The sequence below is a fragment of the Mycteria americana genome, chromosome 1 (assembly GCF_035582795.1).
Source record: "Mycteria americana isolate JAX WOST 10 ecotype Jacksonville Zoo and Gardens chromosome 1, USCA_MyAme_1.0, whole genome shotgun sequence".
Taxonomy (NCBI): Eukaryota; Metazoa; Chordata; class Aves; order Ciconiiformes; family Ciconiidae; genus Mycteria; species Mycteria americana.
Genome location: NC_134365.1, coordinates 189,258,310 through 189,283,019, shown reverse-complemented (window position 1 = coordinate 189,283,019; position 24,710 = coordinate 189,258,310). Strand labels below are relative to the sequence as shown.

Here is a 24,710-nt window from a genome sequence, read left to right as displayed (position 1 = left end):
GCAGCCCCGTAAATTTGTAGTTTTGTTTCACATTTCTATCACCGAATGCTGCAAAACTCACATTTTTGAAGAACCACCCCATAAATGCCCATCTCCCAGAGCCTTTGTCTACCTTTGCTGTTTTCCTTTGCCTTGACAATGAACCATCTTCCTCAACGTCTTCTTTACAAATTGCCACTTTCATAATGCTGCCTGGTTTTACTAGTTTTACATTCTCCCTCACTTTGATAGCAGCCACAGCGAAGGCTCTTAGCAGCTTGCGTGGTGAGACCCCTCCTTCATTTTGTGCCATGAAGGACAGGCACGTTGGGAATTGGGCATGGGAAGCACAGTGATGAGCGGAGCAAAAAGTCGAGCTATCGGAAGAGAGGGACTTCTGAAGTGGCCTCTTTGCTTACTGAAGAGCCCTGTCGTGGTGCTGTGCCTGAGCGCAGACGAGGAGTAGGGGGGAGACAAGCTGGAACTGCGGTTGCTTATCTCCAAACTCTTCTCAGTTGCTCTGTTTTTCATACCTCCAGCCCAGCTGTAAAGCAATAATTAACCTGAGTCTTTTAATTTCTCCCAGTTGGCTTTAAATTATCTCTGTTGTCGTGTTGCGTGGAGTAATCCTTCAAGCATCTGTGGGGTACGTGACAATTCAAATTGTTTATGAGTGCATGAGTATTTACTGTTTGGTCAGTGTTTATTTTACTATTATCATAATATTCATTATTTTGGGGATTTTCATGTTTGTGGAGGAGCCGTAATAGTGGGCCTTACTGTCTTAGATACTGCACACACACAGAATAAAAGTAAAATCCCCGCTCTGTCGGTGCTTCAGGGAAGTCCAAAGCTCTTCAATAGTACTTGTGGCCAAACCTCCTAATGTGAAATAAAATGTGGCAAATTAGTTTGAGGAAATTTCAGATCAAAATCCTGTTGTTAACAGAGTTTTGTTTCTTGAATAGACTGTTGCTTGTTTAGATGTATTGAAATGGTATTGTTTGCTGTTGTTTTAGGTACAGACAGCTCTTTTTAAGGCAGGAAAATTTTGGATTTCTTGTAAATGGCATTCTTAAAATGGTTTGTAACAGGCAACGGTCAAGGAGAAGACAGGATCTTTATTTCAGCCAATTAAATCTTTTGCACAGGCTCTCATAAATCTCATAGTAGTATCAAAACAGTGGGACAAGTGGGTTTTTTATTTTTTTTAATCACAGGTTTCTTTGTGCTCTATTTAATGGAGAGTCTAAAACTGCTATTTTATTAGTGTTGTGCAGTAATATGGTCCATAACTATAGAGCCTATTAAACACTTCATAAAGCCTTCAGGGAAACTTCTTTCAAACGTTCACTGTGTTTTTATAAGTTATAACCCTCTGGAAATTGGCTTATTATCAGTTTTCCATCAAAGTAAAGTGTTCCAGGAGAGTGGAGGATGACCTAATGTGATCTAGATCGAAAGCATCAGTGAAACTTGATGATTATCCTTGTTTTGATATTGTATATGTTAACAGTGGATTCTTGTCAAAACACATGTATTAGATGCAAGGCAAGCCAGAAAGACATACCTAGAAATTAAGGTTGCTGCTTGTACCACTGTAATAATAATAATTTTAAAAGTGAAGCTGTAACCCTCTCATTTATTTGTGAATTGAGTGGCAGAAACTCCAGCACAGGACAAGATAATACAGATATGGTGAACTTTAAATATTCAGAACATGAACTCACTTCTTTGCATTTGTAAAATGATGGTATGAAAATCTAGTAGCGTACAAAAACTAATCTAGCAGTGTGCCAAAGTAATTAAAGCAAAGTAAATAATCTCCAGTGTTCTTATTCCCCACAGAAATTGTTTAATATCTTATCTTTCCAAACTAGTTTTCTGCTAATTCGTGATGTCTTTGTAAGACTCTCCTTATTCAGCCAGCGCTGCTGTTTTCCATGGTGTGGGAACGTCTCCCCTCCTGTCCTGAGGGCACGCGTATCGGGTACTGTCCACATTCCAGAAAAAGATGTTTCGTCCGTACAGTGGAAATGCTGAGCATGAAGCTAACAGCTGTAATCCTCTCTGGTCATTTATTTTTTACTAAGCAGAAGGACTTTGTAGTGTATGCAGTATATGACATTTCTAACATTGTCTTGGTGCTGCGGGACGTTTTGCTGCTGGAAACTAGGGACCTGATGCTGATCTTGTTTTGGTACAAATTAGAGATAGCTCTGTTGAAGTAGGTGAAGCGTAAGGCTGTTGTGAGGCAGATCAGATTATCTCTCTTTGAGTTGTCCCTAAATATTAGACCCTGATGGCCTGTGTGGCTCTTAAAGTTCCCTGTTACTGCAGACAAGAGGCAGGAGAGATGGAGCAGGACATAAATTATGTTAAAATAGTCCGGTATTCCTACATAGGAGAGCACGTTTCCTTATATATCTGTATATCCTGAAGCATAGTTTTAACTGAGAAAAATAAATAAAGTACAAATTGGTGCTGTGGTGCAAGTGGTATGACCTGAAACTTTTCCTTTATTTTCCTTTTTGGTGCCGATTAGGAGAATGTGCTGTTTTGTGTAGACAAGGTAAATGACACAAGACTGCAAGAGCAGATGCTAGGCAATTAACACCCTTTTTTGACCAAAATACCAAAATAATATGGCCTTTTCTAAACAAAATATCCTTTGGAGACTGCCGTGACAATCTTTCAGTCTGGGCTTTCTGTCTATGCCACAGCTACTGTGAGAGGATCGCGACCATGGTAGTTGGCTATGAATTGCCAGTTCTGTCACACCACTTTACTTCCAAATAGATGTTAGTTTGTACATGATGGATAACACCTCTCTTGAGAACTTCCAAATGTTATGGGGAGGCTGAATCCAGCAGCCCCATCGAGATGAGGCTGCCGCAGCTCCATGTCCCCAGGTCCAAACAGCAGCGAGGCTGGGCCGTGTTCCTGCAGTAGTGTGCTAGTAGGGACACACACAGACACACACATATGCGACGTATATATACATTATTTGCATGGCCAGCCACACAGATCAACAGACTTACTCAATACTCATGCAAATATGAACAACAGCAATGATCACGTCCTGCTCCCCTCGCTGAGTGCTCAGGATCAAGACCTATTAGAGGGGAGTATATAATGTATATGTATGTACAGTATGGATCTCTCCAGAAGCTGGGCTTAGACAGTTGTTGTCCCCAGCATCTGTCCCTAGATATCCCGTCTCCACTGGTGCTGGCACCTGGACATACGAGCTGCCAAAGCCTCTGCTCCAGTCCAGCTGCAGGTACAGCCTCCCTGACACACGAACCTGGACACACGTGCACACTTACAGACCCCCCAGCAACTGGCCTTGCACATGCAGTTCATCCGGTAGCTGGTCCTGGATCCTCTCTCTCCCGTGGTGCCTCACCCCCGGAGACACACAGGTCTCCCAGCCCGCCCCCAGGTCCCCAGTCTCTACGGCAGCTGGCTGGGTCTCCCCTGGTCCCTGTGATAACCACCTTCTCTGGTGGCCTCGCCCTTGAGGACACAGCTGGCTCCCAGGCCAGTTCACCAGCTCGCCAGCTAGTCCAGCTTGGTGTTTGCTAGCACTAGCACAACGATGCACACGCCTTCCTTCGCTTCCAGTGCTGGCACCCCAGGCGCAGGGTGCTCTGCGACCCCTGGACCTGCTCCAGCTGCTGCACGCAGAGCCCCCAGCCCCTGCACCCTGGAGAGAGCCCCTCGCCCAGGGGAAGGGTGAGAAATGGTGTTTAATGAGGAGACAGGACAGACTGCGCTCATCAGGGCAGGGCACGGCCAGACAAGTGCAGTGACCAGCCGTCTGTTCGCACGCAGTCAGCCTCCTTTATCCCCTTATCCCTCTGTTTTCCCATGGTTGTTCCTCCCCAAATCACCTCGATTGCTCCCTCACCTCCCCTTTGGTTCCACCCTAAGGTCTTATGCAATCCTGAAATGCCCTTTCCCTGCACCCCACAGTGTGCCCCATGCCCCCCGGCTGTGACCCGGTCAGGCTCTGGGGTGACCTGAAGAGCCTCTCCCATGGACTCCTGGTGATGGGTGTCCCCCCCAGTCCCCAAAGCTGAGGCTCCTTCGGGGAGTCCGGGTCGGGGCTCATGTCTCCCAGGGGTTATTGGGGCTCCACTGGGTGCCATGATGCCTCCAGGCTCCCTGTGTGCTGCAGATGGGATGGCTCCAGCGATGGGCTTGTGGGGAGCGGGGCAGGAGATGATCTGGGTCCCCCCCACCATTGATCCCCTGTACCTCTTTGGGTGTGTGCAGAGCAGTTTTTTATCACAAAACCTAACACAGGTGGTGAGACAGAGCAAGTTCAGTGGAGCAGCTTCTTTTTAATGTTTCTTGACATTAACAGCTCCATTTCTCAATTAGAATGGAAAATAAAGTTGATTATGCGTGTCTGCAGGGTGACACTGTACTTTTGACCAGTAACTGTAAAGTAAATGGGAAAGGTCACGATAAATAGTATTTTAGTTTAATTATTCCTAGAAGACCACAGTGACTCACTGTAGGGTTTTTTGTTGTTACTGTTCCTACAGCTAGCAAGCAATGTTTAAAAGACTTATTCTATATATTTATAAAGGGACAGATTTGGATGACATGGTGCTGTTTTTTTCGATGACGCTTTCTGTAAATATAGAAAAGTTGCTGTGCGTGTTTCTTTAGTAGCATTTCCACATTTCCATTTTGGTTTCGGTAAATATTGCAAGCTTAAGCCTGCCCATAAAACAACTTCCGTCTTTGCACGCAATCTGTGACAGAAACTGCATTCTGAGATGAGATCTCCAGATGATGATATATGAAGAAAATAGTGGGTTTACTTAGATAATATTGATGCTTTCATAGGGTCATCAATAAAGATCTGCCAGAGCTAACAAAAACTGTTTAGAAGGTACAAAGCAGAAGTGTTTAGTGTTAACTTTAGTTTTATTTTTGCTAGCTAGGCCACACTTGTTTCCTCCAAGGAAAACAGGACTGATTATTTTTGCTAATTAGAAATACATCACTGGTCTGAATCACATCTGTAATTAGTAGCAAGATTTTAAGTAGATGTCGGAGATTTTTTTTGGAGTATGATTTGCATTGTTAATTTACTATACATGCATACGTATGTGTATATACAGATTTAATGAACAAAAGGAACAGCTGGTTGTTTTTCAAAGCAATCGGTTAAAGGTGCTTCATAGGCTGACATTACTATTCCTTCTGCTCGGGGCTGAAACTGCTGCTTCTGGACAGGTCGAGTTTGTCACTGGAAAGTAAGTGGGGTTGGGAAACCAGAAAATAAACCCATGCTTTGCTCCTGTCATCCACTGAGCCCGGTAATTCACTCCACAGAAGTGTTGGTGAAAATAGCACTCCTTAGGTTTGCTCGGTTGGTTTCTGAGACAAATAGAGAAAAAAATGCTGAAGGGAGGGAATGATTTTGAGGATAGGCTTGCAGTGAAGCGGGCCTGGAAGATGGAAGAGCTGGGTTGGAACATGGCTCGTGTTCCCCTGCTGCGTCCAAAATGAACCACTGAATAGGTGCAAATGTAGATGGCAGGATAAAAATGGAAACTATTCAAACCAAAAGCAATTAACTTGTATACAGATGGCTTTCTGGCATTCACAGCTGCATAGATTTTGGTTGTGTACTTTTTTAGATGTGCCGCAGAAGGTTAAAGCCTCTATATGTCCATCTCCAGCTGTTCATGCACATAAAATAGATAAGGAAATGAAGCCAAGTGAGCATTGTGTAGAGCGTCAGACTTGCTTGCAGAGATAGGCATCTCAAACATTAGTGCAACATCCTGTCCTGTCAAATGGCCCTTGTATCGGCCTTTTATGAGAAGAAATTACATATTTTACATCAAAGGAGTCACTCCAATTTCATAAAAATGAAATATAGGGAACTGCTAAGTATACGTCATATCTCTAGGATAAAGCCTAGGGCTGAGAATCCTGAACAGAAGTGGAGGATTGCTGAAAGTATGAAACGTGAGTTCTTCAAGCAGCTTCGGTATATCCTGGCAACTGTGTTTCTGGAAAGCCTAAGATTTAAGCTGTTTCAGAAAGAACATGCCATTTGATGTGCTCTGATCCTTTATACCGCAATGCAAGCAATTAACTTTTCAAAAAACTTGTTAAGCCATGCTTTAAAAACAACAAAACCATTTTGAGTTAACATGCAATCTACATTGGTTTGCATTTTCATGTAGAACATAATAAATACTGGTTTGGGTCAGTGGAAACCTGCATTTTTGTCTTGCATTTCTTCACCCTTTTTAAAAATCAATTAAAAAACAAAGTGTTTGAAATATCTTGTCAAGATGATCAAAATGTTTAGACCGGGCTTTCCAAAACTGTGGTGAAGGTATCTCTCTGAATATTTCAAGCTGGTACAAGACCACCATCGCAATAACCAACTAGAGTTAAACCATGACACAGCCCATGTGCATGTATTGGCCGTGAGTTCTCACCACTAATGGAGAAACTGCTCAAGAGAAACAGTTGCAGCCCTGGTGTAGACTTTTCTGAATTTTGTTTCTCAGTTTCTTTCTGGTGACACTGTTAACTGAAATGATTTGTCTGTAGCTTCAGGATTTTTTTTTTTTGAGTGAAAAACTCGTTTGTCTGTTTTGCTTTTGGTCCAACTTCCTGCAGAAAAGCACCGTGGCCACCACCTAGTGAAGCCCAGTCGGTTTGCAGACCTGTTGGAGTGCCTCCCAGAGAGCCCCAGTCTTTCCTTATCACATCATGTACAGTATGGATCTGCATATGGATTGCTCTTAATCTCTGCCTGCTCCTGCTGTGTTTGCACAGTGGTGAGTCTGCAGTTGTAGGAGCCATGTGCTTTCTCTTCCTACTTATTTCTTATGAGTTCTCTTTTGGCGAGTAGATACCTGGGAAGGGTTGTCAGGAGTCCAGCATGTATTCTGTTGTGAAAGGTGAGACCTAGTCTTTCAGAGAGGAATTTTCTATGGGAAATTAAGAGGTCCATCCCGCCATTTCTAGAGGAATGTTGCACCTGTTTACTCGTCACTAATAAGACTTCTCTATTTAATGCTCTCTGGGGTATGTGTTTCTCCCTTGATCCACTTGAAACGCTTTCTCATAGTTAATGATCTGAATTTGCCAAGCACACTGACTCATTTCAGTGCTGTTTTTCATTATGTCAGCTATTAACGGGTCACTGCTCAGATGCTGCAAAATCTGTTTCAGGCTAATAGCGAGCTGCACAAGTGCCTCTCCATGGTATATTTGCTACCTGAGCACACATGTTCTGGCTTGATAGTTGGTAGAAAATCCCATGGCAATATGGGATGCAGCAGCTATGCCATTAGCAGTCAATTCCTAATCAGCGTTCCATTAACACATACAACACTTCACCTTTTCTAGGATTTTTGCACAAAGTGCCTGAAGGAGGGTGAGAGGAAACACGCTGACATGCGGAGGAAGGTGTTGATAAGTAAGGAAATAAAATTCTTCCCAGGAGAAACAGCGTTCTTGCAGTAGAGGAGGTAATAACACAGGATAAAGAACTGTCTTGGAGCTACATATGAAAATCTGGCTCTCTGGCATAGAGTGTTTTCCCTGAAAGTCAGTAACAAGGCTGTGGAGGAATTGGAATTTATGAAGGCAATTCAGAAGAGAAGTAGTTGGACACAGGAAAGCCTTGAAGAAAACATGGAGGGGGTTATTTCAGGTCCCAAGTTTTGACAACTCAAAATTACGCTGCTACAGCAGACAGTAATTACTACAGGAGCAGATCCTCCTGTTGCCTTTTCTTTGTTACGCTTGGATAATGTCCTTTTGCCTACAGATGGTTGCCTTCACATGCACACAGAGATTTTTAGTGTTTCCTTCAGTGTACAGACAAATTGTTTGAGAATGAATGACTGAAAATTAGAGATGGGTCCTAGCTTGGATTTTTATTTCTGAACTTCACCCATTTTCTGGGAGGAGAAGGGAGGATCACATTTCCTGGATGTGGCAGAACTTCTAGAAGAAAACAGTTCAAGGTTATTTTCCCTTTAATACACTGTTTCTATGGCTAAAAGCCATTTTTGATCTTTTTTTTTTTTCTTTCCCTAAATGATACCTGAAAATCCTTTTGGGAACCAAACAGGAGAGCAAAGAAACAAAAAAACCCCAAAACCCCACCATTCACACCTCATTAATTTTGGAGAAAGGTCTAAGTTAGGCTTCTAACTAGGACAATCCTAGGAGGAGCTTTCATCCGTACAAAGATTCACAGCCCAACTGGTAGAGCTGAAGATCTTGGATGTCAGTGCCTTTCCTTACCAGGGAGAAAAAGGAAAAGACAATCTTTGGATGCACTTGCACAGGAAAGAAATATTACAGTTAATGTGTGTGCTGAGGTCTGAAAAATCTTTTCAGCATAAAGCAGTGCAGTTTCCCGACAAGGAAAAAGGGACACCGAAGGATTCATTGTGTTGCGGTATTTATTATGTAAGAGGTATTTGCATGGTAAAGAGAGAATGCAGATTTTATTCAGAATAAAGAGGACAGGATGAATGATGTTAATGAAAAGCTGATTGATGGAAGCAGGAGTTTGTCTACCACGCCACTCATATTTTCTGAACCCCAGCAATCATTTTATGGACATCCAAGTTAAACGATGGGTAGATTAATCCTTTGGCATGCTAAATTTGTACAGAGAGTCTGCTGTGCCAAGATGGAGGTGGGATGAATCCCGATGTGATCCTACAGATGTTAGTTAGGTGCCTGCTCTCCCCATACAGCCGAGAGAGCAGCTTCAGAGGGTGATTCAGCCCAGCTATGTTTTGCATTGCATTTTGGCATTACCTATCTCTCCCCACACTGTATGGAAATGTGATACAGCAACAGCTTGGATTTACTCCATCCACCCCTAGGTCCTTAACCAGCCATCTCAGTCAGGAGTCCGGTTGCCATAAGCTCCTTGTTTTGCTCCACTGAATATGGGGGGGAACCTAGGCAAGGGGTGGATGGTAGTTTAGATGCCTCTCTGTTTTTCTTGAAAGACAGGAAACCTCGTGATTAATCGGTGGTACTCTTGACAGCTGGGGTTGTTCTGTTTATTTTAGTTCTTGTTCTAAGAATAAGACTGCTTGAATGGCTGTGTTAATAAATATGATCCCAAGTAGAGGCATGTGTTTTGCAGACTCTTTTTGTTATCTGATCCAGCTTCTCCACATCCTCTTTTTGTGACTAAGTCAAAGCCACAGTCTGCCGAGTGTCTGCCAGGATAAAAACCCACCTGCCAGACTCAATGCCATTAATCATTTTCCTGTTATGTTTATTTCAGCTAACATCTCTAAACAACATCTAGCAGGTCCTGACAAGAGCTTCTCGGGTAGATTCAGTGTCCTGATTTCTCTTTGACATTTCCTAGTGTTGTGTTGGTGGCCATAATTGGTAGGATACAGCATCCCAAGAAGTCCTCTATGGCGTTGCCACAGCTTGAGATTGCTTTGAGCCCCTTTTGTAGCAGATACAAATTTCTTATAAGAATTTAACTCTGCAGGGATCTGGGGCTTGTAAACCACGTGTTCAGAATGACACCTTGAACTCAGGGACTGTGAAAAGCCAAGGTTACGTGCCCTCACTTGAAGTCTAGCAATCAAGCCGACAGTGTAGAGATTGCCTCGTGATACAGTATTATCAATTAACCACCTGTCAGGGATGTTCTGTGACTCAAAGAGGTAATGGCTGGCTGGCTATTGCTTTCTAGGTAGTCCCACATAATATGGCCCTATGTCCTCTGTCTTAAGTAAAATCTAATCCTTGACATTGCAAACGATTTGTGTTCGTTCTCATTATGTGATGCATGTCTGTGAGATGAGTCAGCTGTACAACTCATCATGACCAAGACAGCTGAAATTATGCCGTGCTACAGAAGATACTGATTTAGTCACTATTATTATTTTCTCTAATATATGGGAAGTCAACCATATGTTAATTATTTTTCTTCAGAATAGCCCCATTAAAATTTAAACTGGCGTTATTAGTGGCTAGAAAATCTCTTCCAGTCATGTGAAAATGCTGTGTAACCAGCAGACCTCATGATCCTGTGCTTGGGATGTAAATCCTTCAAAAGCTGGTGTGCCAGAGTGTGCCTTTCTTTCCTAAGTGAAAGAGGGGACTCTTTAGTCTTCCATATTTATGATTAGTCTTGATTAGTTACACGTATTTTAAATTTCACAGTTCGTGGACAACTGTTTTCCCTTTACCTGAACCCAGAGAGGAATCTAATGCAGGAGGACTGGAATATAAGACTGCGTTGGGGATGATGGTTAAAGAACGGAGGCCTTTGCTGTTGATGAAGTTGTGGGATATGTGCCTCTAAACCCCCATTTCTGAATTATAAAGTCTGTACAATGCTTTCAATGTTTAGTCCTCTGTGTTTTAGGGAGGCTTAAGCGGAAAAATCCAACCCACATGGGATCTAAAGGAAAACTGGAAAGATTTTTTTTCTTTTAAATGTTGAATGGCTTCATGTGCAGAAAGGGAGTATTATCGAACTGATTGGGATCATTTTAAAATATGATATGCCTGCACTGCATGAATAAATTTGACAATTTGGGGCTTAATTGGGTAATGCAATTGCACTCACAGACACTTCAACATTGTGGCAACAATTAATGCATGTAAACTTGCTGGATTTTTGTGTGTAGTTATAGTATTTAAGAATCTCATTTGTAATGATTTAGTCTCCTTTTCTTCTAATTCAGAATGCCAAGCAAATTCTGATATCTTTTTGTAAGTGTTTCTAGTTTTAAAAAGCGCTATAATTGTTACATTTGCTCAGCGTAACGTTACGCAGTGGAAGGGAGGCCAGGAGCATTTTGGCTTTGCAAGGATCTGAGTGCGTCACCCGCTAGACACAAAAAGCCTTAGTCCCTAAAAACTCTTGGGACACACTGCAGAAATATATGAATACTGTCTAAAGATGATCATCTCCTTCTACTCCCTTTTGTCTCCCTCATCTGCAAAACTCAAACCCATCCAAACAAAACCTTGCAAGAGTCCTCAGGACAGTAGGTTAAACTGCATGTCTGAAAGCAAAAGGAGAGGTGCCATTGACAGCAATCTAAGCTTAAAAGTCAAGACTCACGCCCTCAAATTAGAAGATTTTAAGAATAAGGAAAGCTTTTTTCCCCAATCTTCATGCATTTTAATTTCCCACAACTTCTCTCACTCTGCATGTGAGGGGGTGGGAAATAATTTGATCTTGAAAAGTGCACCTTTAATTCACAGACAGCTTTCTCTAGCTGAGACAGTTTCCTTTTGCTTACCCTAAACCAAGGACACCTGCTCCATGCTTATCACTGTCCTGCTTCTTCCTTCCTCTTTCACCACCTGGGCCCCTGGAGTCCCTGCTGAAGTAGGACTATTAAATGCTAATTTACAAAATCCCAAGCCCCAAAATGCTTTTCCTAGCTTTCAAGTTATTCATTTCAGTTGAATAAAAATGTATTATTTTTTGCAGTTTCTTTCAATTTTCCATTATCTTTTCAATAATAATCTGAGCTTGTGGCAGGACTGTATCAGACAGTTTTGGTTTCCTAAAAGTGGGCACACTGAATCAATGACCCCCAAAACTTCTGTTTCCTAACGCTGAGTGTTACAGTGTGTGATGCTAAACTAGAGCCGAATTACTCTTAATAGAGAACACTGTGACCTGCTATGAAAGACAGCCTGAAATAAAGGGACTGAAACCAGGTCTGCCCCCCTGCAGATGGTCTCCTTGGGATAGTCTTTTCCTTAGGTCATTCTTTCCAGCCTGCAGCTCTCCAGTTTAACTGCAGATACTATGAAATCCTCACTGGAAGATCTCCAAAGTCCCTTTCTTTCTGTCACCTCTGGAGCCTTGCTGTGAGTTTGCTCCCCTCTCATCTCTGCAGGAATGGCCGTCTCTCTCTCCCTTTCCTATCCATCCTCGAGAAACTCCCTGTGCCTGAACATACTCCGTCGTTAAATCATCCCTCTCTCCAGATATTTCCATGTAAGTGCAGAAACCTGCAGTAGGAAATCATGTAGCCTTCATGGCTGCTGCCTGGCCACACGTCTGCTAACAGAGCAAAGCAAAACTGGACAAAGAAATCAAGTAGTTACTCTGCTGTAAAGCTGTGAAGGTATTTTCATGTCATAGCATCTTTGCTATGTTGACAGTCCTGCTAACTGCTGGAAAAAGCCATCCTTCAAGCTCAACTTTATATAGTCCTTACAGGTGATTATTTTTCAATGGTTGATTCTCACCCCTTTAGTTAAACAGAAATATAGTATTTCCTCTCAATTTTTTTCGGAATTATTTCAACTTTGTAAATCAGTGACAACTTATAGCAAGGTTAGCTTTTGCTTAAAATATCATCATTAGGAATAGCCGTCTGACTTAAGTATAATACAACCAATTTCCTAGTGATAATTTCCCAAAAATAATTAAAAAATATTCCTTCCACTTCTTCTTTGATCTGCCCCTCTGTGTGGGGCTTGGAAAATGCTTTAATCAGCTTTTCCATTCCTCTGTCTCATCATACCCCGGTCTTGGTATTTGTTTTTTGTTTTTTCCTTGCGTAGACATCAAGCGGAAAAGAAGCCCAACGGCAGCAGCAGAGACTTTGTTGCTGGGTTTGCATACAGAGCTCTGCCCAGGTTGCCCAGAAAACTGCAGGATAAAAGGATCTTCTCACATCTTCAGGGCTTTCTGGTAGGCAGCGTCTTCTGCCTCGTGGTCATTTTGGAGGTGATGATAAAATGCTGCTTCATGTGGGCCCCTTCCCCATCTGCTCCTTTTCCTACCCCTGCCTGCTGCCCCTATCATGTACCCGCACCCCTGCGGTCCGTAGACCTGCCTCTTGGCCCCCAGCGCCTTCCTGCTGATTATCTTCCATCTTTTACAGCATCTCAGGCCGCTCTTTGAACACCGTCCCACAGCAGCGTGCGTCCAGCGCTTTTGAACCATAATGCAGCAGCCAGTTTTCCTCTTGGCATAACGTTCAGAGCCATTAAAAGCAGTGGGTCACTTTTAGGAAGGCAACCTCAGTTTCAGGTGCAGGTAGGCTGCGGGGACACAGCTGCCGCTTTATTGCCTCAACTCTATTGCCAGGAGTGGGAATTAGCAAGCTGTATCGGTTAAAGGGTAATTCATGTTTTATGTCTCGTATTACCTTAAGACAAGAGAGAAGGAAAAAATCTCAAATGTATAAGCACTTAGAAGGAATGTGTGTGGTAAAATTCTAATATCTGCTTTCTCTTAACTCTTTTGACAAAGGAAAGAAGGTAGGAAAATAGTAATTTGGGTTCTGATTTGGAAAGTTCATTGGAGAAGGGGAAGAAATCAAGGAGAAATTATGTGAATAATTCAGAATCAGTAAGCTGTGAGCTGTTGATCACTGTTTAGTTATGCAGACATAGATTTCCATTAATATTCCTTCTTTTGAAAAACAGAAATCCTGTCTCTGCTGTTGTATGCTTAATTGAGCACTTGAGGCAAAAAAATACCCGCAAGAACAAAAAAAAACCCAAACCCAAAAAAGCAACCAAAAAACCCCATGGCATGCAGATCTGTTTTTCAGATGATGATGTTCTTTTAAAATCTTTTTTAGAAAAGTCGTCCTCTGCTATACATCCTAAATACATTCTCTGAACTCCCAGACCTCTCCATGAAGTGGATAGAAGAGGTTTAGTCAGCATTACAGGGTGAGACTGCTGGGGGAAGAGTGGAGTTGCAATGGGTTGTAGAAAGCTTGTGTTACACTTGAAAGCACTTTCTTCAGAAAATATTTGTTATATATATATACATATATATATATATATATATATATAGTTAAGACCATCTAATATTCCCTGGAGAGGAAAACCAAATCCACAATTAAATTGAATAGTCATGCTTTAAGAAGACTTCTGTTATTTGTGGCTTAAGTGTAGCAGAAAACAGAGAGTATAGTAACACAAATTCTCAGCAAGATTTTTTAGCTATAAAATGTCAAAGCCTCTTCAAAATTCAAGAGTAAACTATTGCATAGCTTTAAAAATTAGTATCATACTTTAGGAAAACATTGTTACCCTACTCCTTGTAGATCAACATGTGGAAAGATTATTTCAGTGGAAATATGTGCCTACAGGCTATTTATTTTTTGTGTTTTGTTTAACACCACTTGGCATCTGAGATCAAGAAAGCTTAAACCAATTATGAGTAGCTGGTGCAGGAAAAATCATGATTGATACATTTACAACACCGGGTCGATTCTTCTGGTAATGTTATTTTATTACCAGCAAGGGGAGCAAGGGGGAGAAGGGGACATCAGGCATAAGACTTCATAGCACCAAATTAACACAGTACTCCGACCACATACAGATGTTTCCTCCCTCAGTGCAATCAGTGCAAGACGCACTTATTGCAGCATGCAGACCTTGGAGAAGAGACAGCTGTGCGGTTGTTGCTAAGCATATTTCCCTCTTCCCTTTGGTTTATTGGATTATTTTATACAGTGGAATGATAGGAATTTAAAAATGAAAAAGTGCTGTTGAGTCATCTAGTCCATCTTGCAGCTAATGCAAAATTGTTCTCTGTGGATCTTTGTCCAGTTGACTTCAGATGTGATTGGACTTCAGCCAATTTTCTTTGGAAGATTATTCTACAATAGAATACACTTCATTATTAGGAATTTTTTCCCTGTCAGCCTAAATTTTACTTTGCTCAGTATAATCACATTACTGTTAGCTATAGTTTCCTGAAAATCCCTATTAAAAACAAATCCTTAGTGTGTGCATCCTTTCAGAGCTTGTAGATAATTGTTATATTTCTCTTTCAATAGTGGCTTTAGTCAAGCTATACATATTTAGTTATTTTAATATTTTCTCATAAATCAGTCTTCCTAGATTAATGATGACTTTTATTGCTGCTATCATTGAGCCAAATCTCAAATCCTTCTATTTAAAATTCAACAAGAAAAGGCTGGACTGAATAAAGAGTTACAGGTTAGATCATGGTGTTATTGAAAACCCAATCCTTTGAACCCCTGTTTTTGACTTCAGATCTGTCTGAATGCCAGCTATCCTGAGGCAGACTTCTGCAGTAAGATTTGTCTCAACCACCTTGAGTTATCTACAGTGTAAGTGCCTACATCAAAGTTACTCTCCCTAGATTCCTTTTATGATCATTGGACTCTATAGTTGGGTGCAATTCATCTAAGCAATTTTAGGTATCCACATTAGGACGAGAGGAATTGAGCCCTAGAGGCACCTATTTCTCTTGCTCAGTTAAGAGTAGCCCAAGGTGATGAGCTCAGATATTGACATCTGCAGTTGGTGAGACAAATCCCCCCTAGGTGCTGAAGTCTTGGAGATCAATACAGAGCGGCTGTGCTGGAGGGCCATGTGATTTACATCGATCAGTCCCTCTGTCCTGGACCTCAGACTTCCTTGGGTATTTAAAGGAAGGGTCTTTTGAATTTTCAGACATCATGGTTCAAGAAGTGAGAAGTCTTGGTTCTCTCCATGGCAATGCCACCACAGCTTGGAGACAGCAGCGAGGGGCTTTGGCTCTCAGAGAGGCTTGATGCATTGTGTGTCCTGAGACCATTCCTAACACATTTGAATGGCATTGAATTCAACACAAAAGTGTGATGGTTACATTGAAAAACAGGGGGTGGATAAAATTACCTTTTGCATAGAATCGTAGAATATCTCAAGTTGGAAGGGACCCATAAGGATCATCGAGTCCAACTCCCTGCTCTTTGCAGGACTACCTAAAACTAAACCGTATGACTAAGGGTGTCGTCCAGACTCTCCTTGAACTCTGACAGGCTCAGTGCCGTGACCAATTCTCTGGGGAGCCTGTTCCAGTGACCGACCACCCTCTCAGTGAAGAACCTTTTCCTAATGTCCAGTCTGAACTGAAGCAGGTGCTGCATTTACCTAGAGAGTAGGAGGTCTAGATGGTTTTCAAGTCTCTTTGGGCTGGAGGAAGTTTATGGTCAATATCTTTCACCTTCCAAGGCCTCTAAAAAGATGGCTTTTACACAACAGATACTTACTGCTCTCCCCTCCTCTTTTAGGTATTTGTTCTCCACTGACAGCTTAGTGCTCACAATCCTCACTGCAGCTCTAGGCAGATGCCTGCTCAGATGCAATTCTTGCCTCTTGGCTAGCCATAGGTTATAGTTTGCTCTCCATGCAGGTATAATCATTCCTGGTTTATACTGGAGTAACTAGGAAAAGAAATCAGCGTCTGCCTTTTGTTCATTAGTAAAAAAATAAGTTAAATATATTTTTCCCGTGGATGATTACCTTCTGTCAGACTTTCTGACAAAATATGCTAAGCCTCTGTTCCCTATAATTTGTATATAATATCCAGGAAAAAACTTTGTTCTAAATACCTTTGGAGGACAAACACCAGGGAGGGAGGAGAGCTGTTGAAATTGAAGGATGATATCAGCACAAGATAATATGTTTATTAAGTAGTCCTGAATGAATTTAGACTGAAAATTAAAAGAAATTTTTCAAACATCCCAAGAGGTGAAGTTCTGGAATAAACTCCAAATGCGCTAGTTGAGTACAAATCCAAAATAACTTGAAGACAGAATTTGGTAAATTTAGGGAAGGTTTTGTGAGAATGCATAGAAGCATTTACAGAGGTTAAAAAAAAAGAATTAAGCATGCAATATGAAGTCACAGTGTTACCAAAGGGGCTAGAAAGGAGACTGGCCACTGCTCAAGTGTTTGCACTATCACCTATTTTATGTTTAATCCAGCAGTTGGTGGATTCTTCTGTTTGCTAACAGATGCCAGAAAGTCCCAGTCTGAGAGGTCAGTGTAAGAAATTCCTTGCTGTTGCCAGACACTTGGAGCTGGGGATGTCAGCTACCTTCCCAAAAAACATTTGGGGCATCGGTCTTGGTCTGTTGTTGTTGGTGTTAGGAAGGGATTGTGTGGTGTGCATGTGTCTCTGTGGAACAGATCCTGTGTGGTCCTCGTGGACAAAGCAAGATGAGGAAACCAGACAAGACCCAGTTCGTCCTTCTGAGTAGTATATTCCTTCAATATGACAGCCCAAGCACTGTACCCAGACTTTTCCCAGCTGAAGCCTGTGCTGAAAGCTTGCCAGGCAACGGGGTTCTGCTCCTAATTCACAGTAACTGGAACAAAATGCAGCTATCCTCATCGTTCATACAGACATGCAACCCTCGGAGACTACAGGCCTGCCACAGCATACAATGCTTTATCTTGACGCTAGCAGACAGAGTACAGGGTTGTCTGTTGGGACATTTAACTTTGAAGCATCACCATACTGGAGATGAGAAGGACTTGGAGGAGTATGCGTTGGGCAGGTATTTTTAGCTACCTTTCTTTAAAATTGCTCTGCTTTCTTAATACTGTTTTATCATCACTGTGGTGAACTAATTCTGCCACTAGCCTGTCTGCTAATAATCCTTATCTTGATAAGCTATTCCTCATTATTTCTGACTTTTCAGAGAATGACATCTTGGTGCCTGTCCACTTTTAGCAGGAGGCACGACTGACTGCTTAGAAAGGCTTCCCAGACTGCTCTCAAGTTGTTTGATCCTGCTCCTCTTCACAGCTCCAGCTTCCATATTTGCTTCTGAGACAAGAGGGAACGTTGGCCTTTCTTTTCTGTAATGCTAAAAATAATGTGAGCAAACACCTGTGAATTGTAGCTGGCCCCTGTTGCAACAGGTATCCATTTCAAGGAGGACATGATGGTCCTCTTGTTTCTTCTATGGATTTTTTGACCCACTTGTAATTTCTGAGGCTGGACTTTACTGGTGGCTAGTTCTGAATGGTTCCGCCTTTTATGCAGGAATGAGGTATCATAATCTTCAGATATTGTGGTGCTAGATGTTATTTAAGGACCTTCCGGGACAACTGAATGTCATGGGCGTGCTGAACTTACCCATGATGTCCTCAATAGCTCTTACGCTTGAAAAATGTAATCTATATTCAACTTACTGGAACCCCTTTTTACATTCCTTGTGATTATCTGAAGAGAGTTTTCCCAGCAGTTGTCACTGTAGTTGAAGAAGGGAAAGGTTAGAGATTTATTGCATCTGTTGCATTCAGGTGCTGACCCAGTCTTTCACTGGGATGAAACAGTGCAGCTTACTGCTTCTGCCTTTCTTCCAACAGAAAAAAAAAAAGAAGTATGTATTTCCTTACAGAGTTTCTATTCCAACCTCTAGACTGCAATGATGGCAGCACATTTCTGCGTATCTCGGATCATCTGTAGAGATGCAGCAAGGTAGCTTAGGGTCCGCACTGTCAAACTAAAAGCAGCGGCTGTGTCATGTGCCACTTCTGCCTGTGTCGGGGCAGGTGAGGACCCTTTCCCTTCAGAAGTGCCTGCCGCAGTAAAGTTGCTCAATACTTTGTACTTTCACAGAAATATTTCGGGTCGGGAGTCTTTGCACCTTGGATGCTGCTTTTGAGACAGACTTTAGAGCAGTGAGTCCTTTCTTGCATTTTCCCACAGGTCAGGGAAAGGGCATTTTCAGCCATTAGAAATTATCTTTCTTTGAGTAGAAAAAGGTCTGCATTCTTATAAACCTCCTCATTTTTCTTTTTTCAACAGGGAACATGGATTTGGACTAGGTTGCCAAGAAGCTAATCAAAGAGGATTTCACTTCCTAGTCTACTTCACTGTCAGTTCAGGATAGTCCCAGAACCATTTGCTGTTATTGATTACGCTGCTGTCCATATAGGTACTTTGTCCGTAACAGCGATGGGCGAATACCCTCGCTGCGATGGGTGGCAAGAATCTGCTAGCAGGTAGGAATGCGGGACCAGGTGGACTGGCTCTGCTTCCCACCTATTTTGTTAAAGCAGTGCGCCCTGACTTTAAATACTGATGTCCCCTAATGGAAAAAAAAACCCAAAGTAACAGGTTAAAAAAACCCGTTTTATTGCATTATCACGTAGCACACTCCATTGCACACAGCGTGACTGTAATTTTGTCAATGATGGTGTGCAGGTTAATATACTTTATTGAAGCTGTTTTATGAGACTGAAACTGAAATCTGTACAGGAGACTCTTTTTTTACCCTGAAATCTATTAGATGTTGCATCTTAGGGGAGCTGTAAGAAGATTGACTCCCAAGAATAATCTTTTCCTCCCTGTTTCAGGGAGAAGTCAGAATGTTTAGTTTTACTTATGATAATTTGTATAATTTCATATGGGTTCAGGAGATAAGAGGGGAGGTGTGAGATGGAGCTTCCTTAATTTGCCTTTATTAACTACATCAGCTGCGAATCTGTTGGCCTCGATGTACAGTCGAAAGGGGAGACATTTTTCTGTACTTGTAGATTTATGTTAAAAAGAACAAATTTAAAATAGGAATGGTAATGATGGAACCTGAAAGAGTTACTCTGAGAAATGAGGTATAATAAAGAAAGGCTTGACAAGTTCATTTATTCCCAGATATCTGTCTTTGACTGAATGTGAAGCCGGATAACCCACCATCTTGCAAATTTGAATACAAAAAAAGATGTAAAAATGAGAACAGCCTGCTTTGTTAAATATTGCTACCTGGCATCTAAAAGTGATACAGAGTGTTAAAGATATCACCCCTTAATTGTCAGTGATACAAACCCAATTCTAGAAAAATGTTACAAACACTCACTCTAATGTATATTCATTTGCAGAGAAATAAAAATGTTTTCCACAGTGCCTGGCACATACTGAATATTCAGTGTAACAGAATGGAAGGGATTTTACAAGTTAGTGCCTTTAAAATGAGGAGATCACAACACATTTCTGACATGGTTTTTCAACCTGGACTCTTATTTTACAGTTTAGTTAATTCTCAATGCAGAAACTGCGGTCCTGTGATGCAGAGATTTGAGAATCCTGCATTGACTACTGCCCAGCTTAGCCATTTTGCCTAAAGCACTGAGCAAAACTTGTGTCTAGCTTTGATAGTAACAGCAATTACTTCTGTAGTAATGTGAAACATATAATGGGTGATATAAGAGTTGAAACTGTTTATTTATTAGATTATTGTTTTGGGGAGGGGAAAAGTTTTCTTGTAAGACTATCAGCTAGCATTTGCACCGTATTCACATCAGGGATTTTTCTTGTAGCAAAACGTAACCAAGAAAGTGTTACTTAGAGAGTGTTTGTTTTCCTTTTGCGGTCCCAGCAGGAGAGTTCCTTTGATTTTCTGTGAAAACTTGAATTCTGTAGAATGTGGTGGACACCCTCCAGCTGGAAAGTTGTAGGCCTAATAAATAGCATGTAAAAGAACTGGCCAACTGCACCCTGGACCTCGTCCATCACAGGCTCCAGAGGAATGTGACTGAAGGGAAGATGAAGAGGCCAGACAATTTATGTTCTGTATGTGTAGTCTTTGGATGACTAGGGGTGCTGAAGGTGTAAGAAGGTGGTCGAAAATTATAAATTATCAGGAATCAGTTTTGTGTTAGTAGACATGATGGTCTGAGGATTTTTTTTTCAAAGAGTGAGTAGTGCCTTACTAAAGAGTGCAGAAACAGTGATATAATCCATCTCAGCCCCAAGGCATCACTAGCTGTACCTAGGCTCTTCTGACAGATGTTTTCAGAGAAAAAAAGGTCTTTAAAAGGAGATAATCATGGTACCTCATGGTCCACCTAGTCCTAAATAGTAAAGCCGAGATCCAGAAACCCTGCACCTGCTAGTTTCTGAGGCGATTACTATGCTGTGTTCTTTTCTATGTGTTTTTTTCCAAGTAAAAAATTAGAGTAGTTCTATTTATTTTTCCATAAATTCATAAAGGGTGATTGTGGGTTTTAGCTTCTTGGACAAAACACTGAAAATGCATTATTTTTTTTAAAGTGAGTTAGTGAAAAGAACATTCAGTTATCAGGGGAAAGAAGCTCCAGAAAATATTGGTTTTTTCATCAAAAATCATTTTAGCTCATAAGCCATTCTTTCCTTATCTTGATGAAAAGAAAATGATCAGATCTCTAGATCAGTAATGTTGAAAACAGCAACAGCAGTGATCATCCCAGCTGCATGTTTTTTTCTGACGTGCTTTCAGACCTGAGCAGTTCCGCATGCTGTAAATATCAGTCTGACTTACACTCAGGCTTCAACCTCACATCAGGCAACAGCAAAAAGAAATAGGGGCTGTTTAAATGCAGCAAGGCTTGGAAATAACAATTTTTTAAAAACGCCAGCATGTCAAAACATTGAAGGAAAATATTGAAGTGTAACAGTGTGCTTCCAGTTTGTCTGTTGCTGAGTGCTTTTTCTATTGAATAATTACATCTTCTAGGGTCTAAAGCAGTGGTTCATTGTATGTAATGCATTGCTGTCATGCCACCAGGCATTAAAAAAAAAGATTGAAATTATCTGGAGGAAACCAAATCACTTTATTTCAAAGACAAATTAGATTGATCTATCTTACCATTCTCTATAGATTTCATAAGCACATTACTTGTTGAAGTGGTATCAGGCATTTTATATATTATAGCAATTTGCATACGTTCATTAAGCTGTGCTTTGTAAAGCTTTCTGACAGGGGCATTTGATGAATCCTTTCGTGAACTGCATTGTTTCTTTACGCGGAACAATCTGTTAAATCATGCCTTTGTCCTTCAGTTTGTCAGAATCAGTAAATGAAGCAGATGTTAATAACTGTGGGAGGGTTTGGGGGGTTTTCAGTGTTTGCAGAATATGGGATAACTGTGAAGGGCATGATGTGTTTGTAAAAGCGACAGCTGGTGTTATTAAAGATGGAAAGTGTGCTACAAGTAAAAACCTTCCCTGGCATCTTTTAGCAACTCTGTGAGGTTTTTTGGAACTATCAGATGGGTGGCCGCTTGTAAAATAAAACACCGCTAATGTTATGCACAGCAAATCGCGAGCTTATACTTACAATTGTTCTTATCTTTGGCTGCAAATGTTCTGTCAGAGAGCTATCTCAGCCATGCAATAATTAATAATGTTTCTCTATAAATTTGTCACAAGAAATTCTCAGGTCAACAGTCCCTCGAGATGTGTCTTGGAGCAATATTGTTTCATATATTACTGCATTAGTTGAATTTTACACCTGCTTGGTGTTTTGAAGGTTACCTTTACGACACAAGTTTTGCTGGACCTGACAGTTCAGCCCCTGGAATCTACTACCCATCATGAAGGTCACTTGGCTGAAGATGTTAGAGCCAGGGAACAGCATGCATTTAGGTGGTTAACGTGCTTCAGCTGATGGGTGGTAGCTCTTGTCAAGGCATGGTAACGTGAGTGCTTGTAGTCAACTGTAGAGACCTTGCAAGCGAAAATAAAACACGCAGCCATAAAAGTGATAAGAGATGAGGGGGATAAGTAACAGGGGAAGGCAAAGCATGGGGAACGAATGTATGTGGAAAAAGTCTTACACGGCTAATTGATGGAGAAGGAAATGCAGAAAAATCAGAGGACATTCCTGTAGAAAATAAAGGGTGAACTTTGGCCACCGTCTGATCTTGCAGATTTTTATCAGTATTACCTAGTAAATAGCTTCCACTCCTATTAGAGGTGATATTTGGCTGATTTTCACATTAACTTTAATGGCATTCTCTTTGTGATTTCTCTGCGCCTTTTATTGTGGAAATCTCTTTTGGGGAATTGAGTAGGAGATGCAAAGGGCAGAGATGCAGTGGTGTTACTCGTGCCTCTGTGACAGAATCTGAACTTCTGAGCCTGGCTTGTCTGCAGTTGACATCGGCAGCTGGAATGGCAACATAGTGCATACAAACAATAAATCCAGAAGTTGTCATATTTATAGAGATTGCCTGAAAATATGTAGAGAAGACCAGTGAGGGATTTCTGTAGTTGTTGTTCTTGCACATGAAAGTAGGCAGCAGCTACAAATCAACGAACTGTTGCTTTAGTAAGAAGAATTGGCAGAATCTTCCATGCAGTTGCTGGATAATTTCTACTGCTTCTGTTTCTCAGAGTAAGCCTTATCTTTCTGTCTGATTATCTGGCAAAAAATGAGCAGTGAAATAATTATCCATGCTGATATTTACATTTTGTCTCTCTGCTTGAAAATTACCAGCTCACAGAAGGGAACAGAGGGAGTCTAGGACTCCTTCGGTGGGCTGAGGCTTTGGAGAAGAAAATGTCTGCTCTTCAGCTGGAGCACATAGGTGCTCCCAGCCAGGTGACCACTGATGCATAGTGGGTATAGGCTGTTCTATAACTGATTTGTCTTAACTCCTCTGGGGTGGTTCACTTTGCCTACATTGGGAATCATGCGGTGGGTACCAGTGGTGCAGCTGCAGGCAAAAGCTCTGGCAAAATTGTGAGGAAAAGAAAGACACAAGACTTTTTCTAATGTGGACTCTTTTTTTTTTTGTTTTGTTTTTTAAAGAGCTGTGCCTGTCTAGCAGCACTGTGTGAAACAGTGTGTCCTGCTGCAGAATTCAAAGATGCTAATGGTGGCACAGAAGTACTCAATACAGCATCTACTCATGATGGTGAAGCTGATGTGGTCATCTCAGAGGTCATGGTCCAGAACAAAGATTGGACCAAGGGCATTTGGACACATGAACTATTTTTTCCTCTTGTTTTTCTTCCTTTGTATCTTTCCTTGGTCTTCTGAGCCTGTTTCTTTCTCTTGATGCATCCTCCTCCTCTTTTTTGCTTCCTTAGGCACATTAGACTTATCAAATGCCTTACAGAATCATAGAATGACAGAATCATTAAGGTTGGAAAAGACCTCTAGGATCATCTAGTCCAACCGTCAACCCAACACCTCCATGCCTACTAAACCATGTCCCGAAGTGCCACATCAGCACGTTTTTTCAAGTCCTCCAGGGATGGTGACTCCACCACCTCTCTGGGCAGCCTGTTCCAATGCTTGACCACCCTTTCAGTAAAGAAATTTTGCCTAATATCCCATCTAAACCTCTCCTGATGCAACTTGAGGCCATTTCCTCTCATCCTGTCGCTAGTTACTTGGGAGAAGAGCCCAACACCCACCTGGCTACAACCTCCTTTCAGGTAGTTGTAGAGAGTGAGAAGGTCTCTCTTGAGCCTTCACTTCTCCAGACTAAACAACCCCAGTTCCCTCAGTTGCTCCTCATAAGACTTGTGCTCCAGACCCTTCACCGGCTTCACTGCCCTTCTCTGGACACGCTCCAGCACCTCAATGTCCTTCTTGTAGTGAGGGGCCCACAACTGAACACAAGATTCGACGTGCGGCCTCACCAGTGCCGAGTACAGGGGCACAATCACTTCCCTAGTCCTGCTGGCCACACTACTTCTGATACAAGCCAGGATGCTGTTGGCTTTCTTGGCCACCTGGGCACACTGCTGGCTCATGTTCAGCCAGCTGTCAACCAGCACCCCCAGGTCCTTTTCCGCTGGGCAGCTTTCCAGCCACTTTTCTCCAAACCTGTAGCGTTGCATGGGGTTGTTGTGGCTGTGCGAGAATCACCAGGAGAATTTACAGAGACTCTAGGACTAATTGTGATTAGGTGTTATACATATGCTTACAAAAATGTACATCTAGACTTTCATATCTGTAGCAGAACTGCCATGTTCAGCATTTTTGGACAAGAAAGAGGTAATGCACATAATGATGTCCTTGATTTTTCATGTGGTTTCCCTATTCATGCCACGGTCTTGCTGCAAACTAAAGGCAGAATATTGCTTAAATGTACATAGGGATGCTTGTGGTTTCCTAATACATTTATATTTTCTGCTATGCCACTGGCAGTTTTGCATATTCAATATGTTGGGT

The 24,710-nt window shown here is 41.8% G+C and overlaps 1 protein-coding gene across 8 annotated transcripts in view; it reads left to right on the top strand.

Moving 5' to 3' along the window:
* The window catches only part of ENOX1 (ecto-NOX disulfide-thiol exchanger 1), a 397,458-nt gene that overhangs the window by 70,718 nt on the left and 302,030 nt on the right, over positions 1 to 24,710 (top strand). The window lies entirely within an intron of this gene.